Here is a 13,662-nt window from a genome sequence, read left to right on the forward strand (position 1 = left end):
TTCTGCACTCAAAGGGGTATATTTACTAAGAATCTAATGTCTGCCTATTTCAGCCGACATCAATCTTGGCTGACAACGGCAGTGTGAGATTGCAACTTTTTGAGAAAAAAAAACGTAATTTACTAAACAACCGTGATTTTTCAATTCGAATTCACTGATGTCGGTGTAATTCGTATTGCCGGCAGTGTTTTACGGGAGTGAATAGTAAAACACTGCCGGATTTAGCACAATGAAGCCCGGCAGGATTGACCTCAATTAACCGCAAGGTTAATTGAGGTCACTCTTGTGGGTGACCACAATTAACCTTGCGGTTAGCTGCAGACCGCAATTTTCCCACCATTGTCTATAATGAAGGACCGCGATTCTTCATTACAGCCAGTGCGTGCCGCCTTATTGACAGGCCAGGAGCGCACAGCCAATTAGGAGAGCACTATGATGTGGCGCTCCCTGATTGGCTGCCAGGTCCTCTATTGACAGGAGTCATGGGGGGGTCCCGGAATTCGGGGAAAGGGGTTCCATGTGTAAACATGGAACTCCTTTAGTGGCGTTTATTTATGGAAATAAGTGGACAGATCTTCACTGGATTATAGGTGAGTATTTAGATGTTTTTTTTACAGGTACACCAAGGGATTCTACTTGACAAGGGGACCAATGCGTTCAGTGGGACTTTAGGTAAGTATATGTGAGTAAGTGTGCATGTATGTGGTGTAAATAAACTTATACTTTCACGGTGTGTGTGTTGTGTTTTTATTTGGGTATTTCTTGTGTTGTGGAACTACAGGTACCAGTGGACCCGTTATTTCCCTGCATGCTGGTACTTGTTGTTCTCAAAGTACCAGCAAGCGGGGAGGCTTGCTGGGACTTGTAGTTCCACAACAAAGGACAATATTCCTTATTTTTACACAATTTTGGTTATCAGACCCCCATCCACTGCCCAGGGATAGGGGGGACAGCCTCGGACTTCACCCCTGGCCCTAGGGTGCCTGGAGGAGGGTGACCCCTTGATTTAAGGGGTCCCCACTCACCCAGGGAACCCCGTCCAGGGGTGACTAGTTGGGGGGTGATGATTTGGCTGCAGAGACCTATATAAAAGTGTCCCTCGGCTGCGGCATCACCTCCCTGGTTAGTGGAGCTCGGTGCTGGTTTGAAAAATATGGGGGATGCCTACGTCTTTTGTCCCCCATATTTTTGGAGCCAGGACCAGCCCAAGAGCCCGGTGCTGGTTGTTTAAATACTGGGGAACCCTACTCAGTTTTTTCCTGATATTTAAACAACCAGGACCGGTTTAAAGAGCCTGAAGCTGGTTATGCTTAGGAGGGGAGGACCCCACGCAATTTTATTTTTTTAATTTTAACACTTTTAGCTACTTTTACACAGAGAAGCATGCACTGATCTCACTGATCCGTGCATGACTATCTAAACATGCCAGCCAGAAGCTGGTCTATTTGAAAGTTCAATTTGTTTATGAATTCTATGCTTTCCCAGCAGTGTTTGGCTATTGGGGGTGATTCAGACCTGATTGTTGATGTGCTAAATTTAGCACATCTACGATCAGCCTCCCTGACATGCGGGGGGACGCCCAGCACAGGGCTAGTCCACCCCGCATGTCAGGGCCTATCCCATCATAGAAGTACAAAAGCATTGCACAGCAGCGATGCTTTTGTACTGTAGGAGTAGCTCCCAGCCAGCGCAGCTCCTACGTGCTGTCGGGGAGCTACTCATCGCTGCCCGGGTCACAGCAGCTGCGTGTGATGTCACATTCTACTTACCACTGGAATGTGATATTATTTAATATGGTTGTGTAATAAACACAAAAATAGGGCTAATACAGTCAGTATTAGTTGAAAAGCTATTATTTGTATTTTTTTGTTTCATATACGTGCTTCCCATGCTATGCGGTACATATAAATTGCATAGGTATATATACTGTTTAGGCTCATTCGGATGAGTGTTTTGTGATGATTTGCTCATTCTGACCTACAAATGGTATGTGACCGGAACAGACTGCTTTGAAAATGCTGTTGATACAGGGGGGGAGTCAGAGATGGACACAGCCGTGCGTCTGTATGCTGCGGCCGCGTCATCTGGTCTGCGCACACACACTGACAAGCCTTAGCATTATAAACTTTTTACTTTAAACTTTCATTTGAAAAATGTTATATGTTAATGCCCACTAACAATGACATAACATTTATTCAAATTCCTCTCTCAAGGAGGTCACTCAACCTATAAAAAGAATTTGTCAGGGGACCCGAAATCATTTTTACAAAGTGTTTTATTTGTAAAAAGTGTTTCACATATTATTTTCTATGATATATTTTATTTATATTTTTCTATTTGCAGAAGTGGAAGCTGTTAGAGGAGTGCTCGGGAATGCCTCTGTTCTTGGCCCCACAGAGAGCGGGCACTAGGACCTGGCATGGCTCTCTCTTGAGGTATCACCTCTGCCATGCACTACTCTGCATGCATGGTTATACTATGCATCTTTCTCCAATGGTGTCCTGCATATTAGGAAACACCCAGAGAATCCCCACCATTAGCCCCATACAAGGTCCCCACAGGTTCCATGTCACACTGTGGTGCCACCACCACTTATATAGAGGAGCATACCACTTCCAAATAGCAGGGCCTGTTTGTTATTATCTGTGCCCTACAATGCCCAACATACCAGGCTGTATATTGTATCCAGTTAATCTGTACCTGTTTAACCCTGTGCCTACAGCTACCTGTATCTCTACCTGGTTAATGCAGTACATCCATACCCTGGTCAAGCCAGATCTGCTGTGTGGACACCCCTCCATCCATATACAAGCCTGCTGCACTCAGCACATTAGTTAAGCTCTGCAAATAAAAGTTCCATTGCACATCCATGAACTGGCTAGCTGGCTTATGTAGGCACCTATCTACACTGCCAGGGTCGGACTGGCCCACAGGGGTACAGGGGAAACCACTGGTGGGCCCCACTGCCTGAGGGCCCACTCTTTCCTCTAGGGATCAGGTTCCAGACTGTGCACTTGTATTATACATGGTAGATATGTTGTATTACACTGCACAAGACAACTGTGTATTTCAGTCCTCTGTGGAGGCTGGCCACACCCTCTTTGTAGGCTGGCCACACCCCTAAGTATCGGGCCCTATCACTGCATCCCCCCGGTGGGCCCTTCATGCCCCAGTCCGACACTGTACACTGCTCATTGGCCAGTGCTGTGTATTTGTCTCCCACGTTAAAATTTGCCAGCCAGCCCCTGCAACCAACATCAGTGAAGTATAAGCTATCTCTACTTTATCTGTTGTATGTTTCTATTTATAGAAACAGTCAGATCAGTACTCATATAGACCTCACCATTTAGATGCATTTATTTTTAGCACTCCTTTTAAAGTCATACACAGTACGCTGATTTTTCATGTGGAGAACATGAAGCTGGGAATGGGTGGAAATGAATGCCCACTGCACAGTAATGAGCACTTGTTTGGCCCAGCATCAAGAAAGTTGCCAGACTCTTTGGAGAGTCGCCTTTTACTTCAACAGTCTCCCGGAGCGTTGGCAAGTGCAGCAAGTACTGTATGTTGTTGAATATTAGACTTTATATGCTGACCCTTATCTAAATAGGAGTTTATTTTGCTTGGAAACACTATCCCTTTTCTTTTAATCACTTTTTACTGCAAAATGTTTATATCCAGCCGAAGACTATTCTCAAGAAATAGTTTCAGGCCTTGTCTTTTTGAAGCAATGCAATACAACACAGCCTGGGTAAACATAGCTCATACACAAGAGAATCGGATGAAAGACCTTTATAAGTGGCAGTTAAGAGTTATTGCAGAAGATGATGCCCGTCTGCAGAAAAGATTTACCCAGGCAGGGTATTAAGTTGCAAGGAAATGCCCTGTCTGAGGGGATTTTGTTCTTGTGTGATTGCTGTCTGGTTTCTCACCTTTGCACTGAGTTATTTGTCTCTAGGGATTCTCTAAGGGTACAACTCAGTCACTGTGGAGTTGAACGACTGTTTTCCATCACCTCCTGCCAGGCACTCTCCAATTCCCCAATCCAGAGGATCTCAGGGAAGCATTTCACTAGACACCTTATAAATTTTTTCTTATTGCGTATCACCCATTTACAAGCCACCCTTCTATAGCTGGGCTCTGGGGCTGAGATAATTTTCTCACACTCTGTGCTCGTGTATCCTGAATACTGAGGCTTTCTTGTCTTAAGTGCTGAAGTTTTGAGCGCCTGTGCACTTAAAGGATTGAAAGATGATGGAAAGTGGAATATGAAGGGGCAATGAACGATGCATATTACAGATGGGGCTATCTACAGGCATATGCGTGCAAACAAAATGTCTTGTGGACAGATGAAATATGTACAGACTTTGGGCCTAATTCAGATTTAATAGCAGCATCAAATTTGTTCGCTGTTGGGCAAAACCATGTGCACTGGAATGGGGGGTGGGGGGCAGATATAACATGTGCAGAGAGAGTTAGATTTGGGTGGGGTGTGTTCAAACTGAAATCTAAATTGCAGTGTAAAAATAAAGCTACTAGTATTTACCCTGCACAGAAACACTATAACACACCCAAATCTAACTCTCTCTGCACATGTTATATCTGCCCCCCCCTGCAGTGCACATGGTTTTACCCAACTGCTAACAAATTTGCTGCTGCGATCAGATCTGAATTAGGCCCTTTACTTCTTTTACTGTTCCATGTATCTCCCTTTTCCTACCCCCCCCCCCCCCAACTCACATCAATAGAATCCTTATTTCTTCTTTTAAATCAAATCACCTTACAGTATGATGCTAACTTACAATCTGCAGGGTGAGAGCCATTTGCACAGGATACTGGGTGCAGTTAGGCAGATTGAGGCAGTTCTACCACACTGAAATATTAGCTTTTGTGCACATTTGGTGCAGCGACAGGTCTCAATTTTTAATTGTTTCAACTTTTCTTCACTTAGGGGCACATTTATAATAAACGGAAGACAACGAAATCCAATAAAAAATGGCTATTGTCATCAGAGATAGGACCTCTTTATCTACCAAGCCCCAAAGCTGGTACCAGGTATTGCAGGGTATCGCTTTTGCCACAATAGCTCCCCACCCTCCCTTCCCCACATGTACCGCATGGGCTGCTGTCAGAAATTGTGGGGCCCGAGACTAACAAAATAGGCACGGCCCCCTTCCCCCAAAAAATATAAAAATTCAGTTGTGGATGTAGCTGTGGATAATGTGGGTGGCACTACAGCCCAAGGAGCAATATGCATGCAGTGACATGCATCTAACTGGGACTATCATTTCGTTTTTATTGAGTGCCTGGAGCACCAGTCACACCTGCTGAAAACTGCTACCTGGTGCACACAAGCACCTTACCTTTTTGTCACCCCAAAAGATCCACTTCGGTCTGGAACTACTCCAAAGTGATAGTGCATATCATTGACCACTGTCTTTCTGACAGCAGCTACTGCTGGGTGGGAACAGCAAACTACAGTCACACAGAAGAGGATCAGCTGGAAGCAAGAGCACAAAACGGCCGTGCAATACAGATGGCAGTCATCAGTCCTTGCAACTGCAGTGCGCAGCCCTGGAGGCTGGAGCTGGCCCTGAATGGAGACAGTGGCCAGCAGTGTCTCCTAGTGAGTAGTCAGCTCAAACATCCCTGTAATGCCTGTGCTCTCACACAATAGTGTTCCGTGGAAGAGGCCGCATTTCACATTTGGTGCCGCCACGGGACCGCAGCCAATCAGGAGTTGCCTCTTCTGATTTGCTGCCAGTCTGCAAGCTGTGATTGGCTCACGGCCAGAGGCTAATTCAAAATGCAGCCATGGTCTTCATGGCTGGTTGCCGGTACTGTGATTTGCTGTGGGGCCCCCCGGGTCCGGGCCCGGGACTGGAGTACCCGCAGACCCACCTTGATGGCGGGCCAGTGTACCGCCACAATACTCTTATAGCTATCACCAACTCAGGTTGACGATAGCAGTGTGTGATAGTGGGAAAGATGCTTTATGGAAACAATAATTTGTAAAAAAAAAATAAGAGAAAGAATGTAAAAGTAAATGGAACCATTATAATGGTGACTTTCCTATTGTACAGTGAAAACAGTACATTTGACTACATGCCATTAAGGGGCTTATTCAGGTTGCATCTGAGTCCATCCACACAAAGTACTGACTTTCAATACTTTGCACATGCGCAGGACCTGTTCTGCGCATGCACAAACAGGTCCTGTGGGATAAGACGCAGGCCGCCATCAGACTGACAGTCTGATGTCATTTCGGGGGCGGTGACAGGCTCCGTTTGGAAAAAATGTAGGCGTGTCACCACCATTTTGGGAGTGGGAAGAGACCAGGGATCTCCATCATAGGAGATTTCTTGCCCTCTGCGACGGCCGGCTTGCAAGGCACCATGGGACGCAGTCCAGATAACTGGTACAGCAGGAGGAGTCTGCATATAATAGAAGTCTCCAGCTGCATTTACATACAGCGCCATCACTGCTGCTTCCCAGGAGGCAGTAATGATAGCAAATCCGACCGCACCTGAATGACACCATTATAGCATGTATTTCCCCATCCCTCGAATGCTAACAATTTTCTGATAGATAGTAATAGGTAATACCTGCTCTATACAGGAAAATGTCTTTATTGGTGAATAAATTGTTTACAAAAGTGACGCTAAATACAAAATAATACAAGTAATCCAAAATAGCAAAGGGTATCTAAGTAATGAGTTTCTATGTTGTATGTTGGAAAACAGGACATGCTGCAATGAGTGGTACAGTACAGTAAGAATCACATATGTGTAACTCCTCTTTATATGGAATGAAGTTTGTACTGTGGATCTAGGTTCTTTCCTAAGTAAACAAATTACAAATTTTAATTCCATTCAATTTTACAGCGATGCTAATTGTGTACGCTAAATCAAATCCTGACCAACTGTAGAAGATAATCCTGCACAAAGCTGAAGCTACTGTAGTTCTCGTAAATGTTCTTTATAGTATGGTTATCTTATGGTCTATGGGGGTCATTCCAACCTGATCGCATGCTAGCTATTTTTTGCAGTGCTGCGATCAGGTCAAAACTTGGCAAAACTGCGCATGCGTATGCACCGCAACGTGCAGGCGCATCACACGGGTACAAAGCGGAACGGTGCTGGGCGATGGATTTAATGAAGATTCGCAAGAAGATTGACAGGAAGAAGGCGTTTATGGGTGTCAACTGACCGTTTTCAGGCGTGTCCAAGCTTTTGTCTTGGACAAGTTTTGTCTTTTTGACAAGCGTGTGTCTGACGTCAATTCCGGGACCAGACAGGCTGAAGTGATTGCAGCGGCTGAGTAAGTTCAGACCTACTCAGAAACTGCACAAAACGTTTTTGTACTTTTTTGTACAAGCGTTCGCACACTTGCTAAGCGAAAATACACTCCCCCATAGGCGGTGACTATCTGATCACAGCGCCGCAAAAAGTAGCTAGTGTGCGATCAGGTCGGAATGACACCCTATATCCCTTTATTTATGTTTACCATTCTATTACTGTATTTCCAATATCTGGTATGGGGGGGGGGCTACCTCACATTCATGAAAATGTATAAACACATGCAAATCAAGGGAAAGATTAATTATCGGTACACAAAGGAGCCCAGTACATTAATTTGATTTTTAATTGTGACCTTCTGTATTTAATACATACCATGACTTTTATTGACATTCATTTTAAAAAAGATACATCGTTGTGCCATTAATAAGCTTGAGTGATATAAAATGATAACATTATAGAAGTGTGTAGAAAACAAAGTATTATGTATTTAAAACAAATAACTCTTCACTACAACTTGGTACTTGAACAATTGGAGTGTGTATATTTTACTCTGCCAATCTGTCATCATATTACTCTGGAATTGTGCAATTAGCTGTGGATATTTGGAGTAATTCTCTTAATTAAATACTGATTAACACACATCCTTCCAAAATATCTAGCTCCCATCTTAACGGAAAATACATTTAAACAATTCCAGACTAATATGATGATAGACTGAAAACGTAAAACATCATTATTCAGGTACTAAGTGGTGGCAGGGGGGTTCTTTGTTGTAAATACACTATACATTGTTGTCTACATGTTTCTAGATTTAGTTTTAATTATATTTCATTCAACGTTATTAATGATGTACACATGAATCTTTGCAGTGCTATGAACACTGTGTGTACTTCTCCATAGGGATCAATAAATCCGCATTTCACATGAGTAATCCCTGCACCCCTATATGATTGCTGTGACCACTCTCCTCTTTGCCCATGGATATATCATGGACTATACTTTTATGCCGTATTTTCATTACCGGAGAGGCCAACTGGATGCACATGAAACACATAAAGAGGCTGTAATCCACACGTGCCATCACTATGGCGCCCACTGTACTGTAAATGCCCTTAAAATTGAAATTGCCCCCAAAGTGTCAGTATAGACTCACTGGTGTGCACCATGTATTGTGGATGAGGAGTATATGGATCATATGAGGGATTGTATAAGAGGGTTGTACATTGTGTGAAGCTACAGTATGTTGTCAGATTTGTAACTGAATTATTATCAGGTGAATTACAGTACCAGAGCTTTTTACCGGAAGTGTATATATGGCAAGGTGTCCTTTCTCCATCCCCCTTTTCTCTGCTGAAAGCAGCTTTCCAAGTAAAAAACATGTAAGGGGATATGTACTAAACCTCGGAGAGTGATAAAGTGAAGAGAGATAAACTACCAACCAGCCAGCTCTTGTCATTTTTTAAATACAGCAGTTAGGAGCTAATTGGCTGGTAGTTTATCTCTCTTCACTTTATCACTCTCTGAGGCTTAGTACATGAAGAAGAACTGAGGAGGAGTGGGTAGACTCAGTGCCTCCTTCCCAATATGGGGTATGTACGTAGCAAACAATGGAAAGGTCTTCACCTCCTCCATACAGCGCACATGGGGACTTAGTCATGCATAGGGTATATGATAATATAGTATCTGCCCAGGGGAAAACTGAGAAAATGTGGGAATTAGAGAGGGAATAAAGCGGTATGTTCTTCTCAACACTTGGTGTGTGGGGTGCTGTGGGGTTAGAATACAATATGCTCTAGGTGTTTTATAGAGATGAGCGGGTTCGGTTTCTCTGAAACCGAACCCGCACGAACTTCATGTTTTTTTCACGGGTCCGAGCAGACTCGGATCCTCCCGCCTTGCTCGGTTAACCCGAGCGCGCCCGAACGTCATCATGACGCTGTCGGATTCTCGCGAGACTCGGATTCTATATAAGGAGCCGCGCGTCGCCGCCATTTTCACACGTGCATTGAGATTGATAGGGAGAGGACGTGGCTGGCGTCCTCTCCATTAGAAATTAGATTAGAAGAGAGAGAGAGATTGTGCAGAGTCAGACAGAGTTTACCACAGTGACCAGTGCAGTTGTTGTTAGTTAACTTTTATTTATTTTAATATAATATATCCGTTCTCTGCTATATCCGTTCTCTGCCTGAAAAAAAACGATACACAGCAGCAGCCAGTCACACAGTGTGACTCAGTCTGTGTGCACTCAGCTCAGCCCAGTGTGCTGCACATCAATGTATAAAAGGCAAAGCTTATAATAATTGTGGGGGAGACTGGGGAGCACTGCAGGTTGTTATAGCAGGAGCCCCCAGGAGTACATAATATTATATTAATTTAAAATTAAACAGTGCACACTTTTGCTGCAGGAGTGCCACTGCCAGTGTGACTAGTGGTGACCAGTGCCTGACCACAAGTATAGTAGTATATTGTTGTATGTATTGTATACTATCTCTTTATCAACCAGTCTATATTAGCAGCAGACACAGTACAGTGCGGTAGTTCACGGCTGTGGCTACCTCTGTGTCGGCAGTCGGAACTCGGCAGGCAGTCCGTCCATCCATAATTGTATTACAATATATACCACCTAACCGTGGTATTTTTTTTTCTTTCTTTATACCGTCGTCATAGTGTCATACTAGTTGTTACGAGTATACTACTATCTCTTTATCAACCAGTGTACAGTGCGGTAGTTCACGGCTGTGGCTACCTCTGTGTCGGCAGTCGGCAGGCAGTCCGTCCATCCATAATTGTATTATTATTATAATATATACCACCTAACCGTGGTTTTTTTTTCATTCTTTATACCGTCATAGTGTCATACTAGTTGTTACGAGTATACTACTATCTCTTTATCAACCAGTGTACAGTGCGGTAGTTCACGGCTGTGGCTACCTCTGTGTCGGCAGTCGGCAGGCAGTCCGTCCATCCATAATTGTATTATTATTATAATATATACCACCTAACCGTGGTTTTTTTTTCATTCTTTATACCGTCGTCATAGTGTCATACTAGTTGTTACGAGTATACTACTATCTCTTTATCAACCAGTGTACAGTGCGGTAGTTCACGGCTGTGGCTACCTCTGTGTCGGCAGTCGGCAGGCAGTCCGTCCATCCATAATTGTATTATTATTATAATATATACCACCTAACCGTGGTTTTTTTTTCATTCTTTATACCGTCGTCATAGTGTCATACTAGTTGTTACGAGTATACTACTATCTCTTTATCAACCAGTGTACAGTGCGGTAGTTCACGGCTGTGGCTACCTCTGTGTCGGCAGTCGGCAGGCAGTCCGTCCATCCATAATTGTATTATTATTATAATATATACCACCTAACCGTGGTTTTTTTTTCATTCTTTATACCGTCGTCATAGTGTCATACTAGTTGTTACGAGTATACTACTATCTCTTTATCAACCAGTGTACAGTGCGGTAGTTCACGGCTGTGGCTACCTCTGTGTCGGCAGTCGGCAGGCAGTCCGTCCATCCATAATTGTATTATTATTATAATATATACCACCTAACTGTGGTATTTTTTTTTCTTTCTTTATACCGTCGTCATAGTGTCATACTAGTTGTTACGAGTATACTACTATCTCTTTATCAACCAGTGTACAGTGCGGTAGTTCACGGCTGTGGCTACCTCTGTGTCGGCAGTCGGCAGGCAGTCCGTCCATCCATAATTGTATTATTATTATAATATATACCACCTAACCGTGGTTTTTTTTTCATTCTTTATACCGTCGTCATAGTGTCATACTAGTTGTTACGAGTATACTACTATCTCTTTATCAACCAGTGTACAGTGCGGTAGTTCACGGCTGTGGCTACCTCTGTGTCGGCAGTCGGCAGGCAGTCCGTCCATCCATAATTGTATTATTATTATAATATATACCACCTAACCGTGGTTTTTTTTTCATTCTTTATACCGTCGTCATAGTGTCATACTAGTTGTTACGAGTATACTACTATCTCTTTATCAACCAGTGTACAGTGCGGTAGTTCACGGCTGTGGCTACCTCTGTGTCGGCAGTCGGCAGGCAGTCCGTCCATCCATAATTGTATTATTATTATAATATATACCACCTAACCGTGGTTTTTTTTTCATTCTTTATACCGTCGTCATAGTGTCATACTAGTTGTTACGAGTATACTACTATCTCTTTATCAACCAGTGTACAGTGCGGTAGTTCACGGCTGTGGCTACCTCTGTGTCGGCAGTCGGCAGGCAGTCCGTCCATCCATAATTGTATTATTATTATAATATATACCACCTAACCGTGGTTTTTTTTTCATTCTTTATACCGTCGTCATAGTGTCATACTAGTTGTTACGAGTATACTACTATCTCTTTATCAACCAGTGTACAGTGCGGTAGTTCACGGCTGTGGCTACCTCTGTGTCGGCAGTCGGCAGGCAGTCCGTCCATCCATAATTGTATTATTATTATAATATATACCACCTAACCGTGGTTTTTTTTTCATTCTTTATACCGTCGTCATAGTGTCATACTAGTTGTTACGAGTATACTACTATCTCTTTATCAACCAGTGTACAGTGCGGTAGTTCACGGCTGTGGCTACCTCTGTGTCGGCAGTCGGCAGGCAGTCCGTCCATCCATAATTGTATTATTATTATAATATATACCACCTTACCGTGGTTTTTTTTTCATTCTTTATACCGTCGTCATAGTGTCATACTAGTTGTTACGAGTATACTACTATCTCTTTATCAACCAGTGTACAGTGCGGTAGTTCACGGCTGTGGCTACCTCTGTGTCGGCAGTCGGCAGGCAGTCCGTCCATCCATAATTGTATTATTATTATAATATATACCACCTAACCGTGGTTTTTTTATACCACCTAACCGTGGCAGTCCGTCCATAATTGTATACTAGTATCCAATCCATCCATCTCCATTGTTTACCTGAGGTGCCTTTTAGTTCTGCCTATAAAATATGGAGAACAAAAAAGTTGAGGTTCCAAAATTAGGGAAAGATCAAGATCCACTTCCACCTCGTGCTGAAGCTGCTGCCACTAGTCATGGCCGAGACGATGAAATGCCAGCAACGTCGTCTGCCAAGGCCGATGCCCAATGTCATAGTACAGAGCATGTCAAATCCAAAACACCAAATATCAGAAAAAAAAGGACTCCAAAACCTAAAATAAAATTGTCGGAGGAGAAGCGTAAACTTGCCAATATGCCATTTACCACACGGAGTGGCAAGGAACGGCTGAGGCCCTGGCCTATGTTCATGGCTAGTGGTTCAGCTTCACATGAGGATGGAAGCACTCAGCCTCTCGCTAGAAAACTGAAAAGACTCAAGCTGGCAAAAGCACCGCAAAGAACTGTGCGTTCTTTGAAATCCCAAATCCACAAGGAGAGTCCAATTGTGTCGTTTGCGATGCCTGACCTTCCCAACACTGGACGTGAAGAGCATGCGCCTTCCACTATTTGCATGCCCCCTGCAAGTGCTGGAAGGAGCACCCGCAGTCCAGTTCCTGATAGTCAGATTGAAGATGTCAGTGTTGAAGTACACCAGGATGAGGAGGATATGGGTGTTGCTGGCGCTGGGGAGGAAATTGACCAGGAGGATTCTGATGGTGAGGTGGTTTGTTTAAGTCAGGCACCCGGGGAGACACCTGTTGTCCGTGGGAGGAATATGGCCGTTGACATGCCAGGTGAAAATACCAAAAAAATCAGCTCTTCGGTGTGGAGGTATTTCACCAGAAATGCGGACAACAGGTGTCAAGCCGTGTGTTCCCTTTGTCAAGCTGTAATAAGTAGGGGTAAGGACGTTAACCACCTCGGAACATCCTCCCTTATACGTCACCTGCAGCGCATTCATAATAAGTCAGTGACAAGTTCAAAAACTTTGGGTGACAGCGGAAGCAGTCCACTGACCAGTAAATCCCTTCCTCTTGTAACCAAGCTCACGCAAACCACCCCACCAACTCCCTCAGTGTCAATTTCCTCCTTCCCCAGGAATGCCAATAGTCCTGCAGGCCATGTCACTGGCAAGTCTGACGAGTCCTCTCCTGCCTGGGATTCCTCCGATGCATCCTTGCGTGTAACGCCTACTGCTGCTGGCGCTGCTGTTGTTGCCGCTGGGAGTCGATGGTCATCCCAGAGGGGAAGTCGTAAGCCCACTTGTACTACTTCCAGTAAGCAATTGACTGTTCAACAGTCCTTTGCGAGGAAGATGAAATATCACAGCAGTCATCCTACTGCAAAGCGGATAACTGAGTCCTTGACAACTATGTTGGTGTTAGACGTGCGTCCGGTATCCGCCGTTAGTTCACAGGGAACTAGACAATTT

This window comes from Pseudophryne corroboree, chromosome 3, assembly GCF_028390025.1.
Source record: "Pseudophryne corroboree isolate aPseCor3 chromosome 3, aPseCor3.hap2, whole genome shotgun sequence".
NCBI classification, from domain to species: Eukaryota; Metazoa; Chordata; class Amphibia; order Anura; family Myobatrachidae; genus Pseudophryne; species Pseudophryne corroboree.